The following is a 2131-nucleotide window of genomic DNA, read 5'->3' on the forward strand; positions in this document are numbered from 1 at the left end:
ATTGACGAAATACACTGCAGAGGGGAGCAGCGGGCGGGTCAGGAGAGGTCTGCTGCGCCATGTGGGTCAGCTCCAAGGCGGGGATCAAACTCATGCTGAAGTGGCTTTAGCTTCTTAATGTTGTGCTTTGACCCTCTGCACCACCAGGGAGGGCCCTTTTCTGGGTTTGTTAAATACTATAATAATTTATTTTTACATCATTTTGTGACTTTTTCCATCTCAGTTCTAATCCCCGTGGGCTTCCCATCACTAAATCAACAGTGTGCCATCACCATAGTGCCGTGAACCCCCCCTGCCCCCATTTTTTATCCCATTCCCCATTCCACCCCCTTTAAAATATCTCTGGTATATAGTTGTTCATTATTATTATTATTTTCTCTCCTGTTATGAGTCCACCACTTTTTTAAACCCTAGTCCTGTACCACAGCATTTTCTATCAGCAGCCATGCTTTTTCTCTTTTTACGCACATCACTAACAAAACCCACTCTATTTATCTGACTCATTGTATATTTCTCCCATCACCAAAATGCAAGCTCCCAGAAGATACAAAGCTTTGTGTACACAGTGACATGCACACTACATACACAGCACCTAAAATAGATGCTGATGCATCCATAACAGGGGAGTGATAAGGGCATGAGGAAATAATGTGTATCTTTGAAATATAGCTATACACACTTGAAGAAAATGACTTAAAAAGCTATAGCAGGGGATCCTCACAGCAGGTTAGAGCGCTGCACTGTGAAGCCAAGCCAAACCGTGGCCACTTCAGTGCAAGTTCGGTCCCTGCCCGAGAGATGATCCACATGACGTGGCAGACCTCTCCTGTCTGGCTCACTGCTCCTCTCATTAGTGCATTTTGTTGATCTGCTTGTTCTGCTCCCTTCTCTGTTTCTGGTAAATCCTCATCACCCTTGCACCTCTGACCTATACCCCATTTCTGTAAGCATAAATAAATAAAATCTTAAAAAAAAAAAAAGAAAGAAAAAGTAACTCTCCTGCACTGCTGGTGGGAATGCAAACTAGTACAACCACTATGGAAAACTGTTTGGAGTTTCCTCAAACTGCTAAACATGGAGCTTCCCTACGACTCAGCAATCCCACTTCTAAGTATCTACCCAAAAGACACAAAAACACTGATTGAAAAAGATACCTGCACCCCCATGTTTATTGCTGCTTTATTTACAATTGGAAAAACATGGAAGCAGTCCAAATGCCCAAAAGTAGATGACTGGATTAAAAAGATGTGGTACATATATACAATGGAATATTACTCAGCAACCAAAAAAGAGAAACACATGTCTTTTGCAGCAACTTGGATGGAGCTGGAAAAGATCATGCTTAGTGAGATAAGCCAGAAAGAGAAAGAAAAATACCGGATGGTTTCACTCATAGCAGGAGTATAATGGACCAGGCGAGAAAATAACAAGAATAATGAACAGCCATATACCAGAGACATTTTGTGGGGGTGGAGTGGGGAATGCGATCAAAAACGGGGTGGTGGGGAGGGAAGTGCACGGATTATGGTGATGGCACACGGGTGACTTGGTGATGGGAAACCCGTGGGGATTACAATTGAGATGGAAAAAAAATGTACAAAATGATGTAAAAATAAACTGTTATAAAATAAAATTTAAAAAAAGCAATAGGAGGAGCTCTAAAAATAGCATCTTGCAATCTGTGCACATAGCAAATTTAAATTTCTGCAGATTAAAATTAATCACTTTCTCCTTCCTAATAGCATCCCAATTTCCTTGTAGAGAGTTATCTGCCTTCTGTTGGTGTAGATAAGGCACCAGTAAGTATTCGCTGAGTTAATGTTTGAATTTGTAGGGCTCAGCCTCCTGGGTGGCCATAAATGGCAGTCCCCCCCACCCCACCACTCCATGTCCTTAATCAGAGCTGGTGTGTGTGACCAACACAGCACAATGGAGATGACAGTTTGTGGCTTCCAAGGCCAGAATTTATAGTTTCCACCCCTTGTTTTGGCCTCCTGGACTACTTACACTGGGAATAGCTGCCCTATCCCAAGGGTGCCCAAGCCGTCCTGCAGAGGAGCCCAAGGAGCCGAACCTAGACCTCCCACCTACAGGCGGCACCACCTACTGGCTTCACTGCTTGGTGCCTTTC

The sequence above is a fragment of the Condylura cristata genome, unplaced genomic scaffold (genome assembly GCF_000260355.1).
Source record: "Condylura cristata isolate star-nosed mole 26May11 unplaced genomic scaffold, ConCri1.0 scaffold00045, whole genome shotgun sequence".
In the NCBI taxonomy this organism is placed as follows: domain Eukaryota; kingdom Metazoa; phylum Chordata; class Mammalia; order Eulipotyphla; family Talpidae; genus Condylura; species Condylura cristata.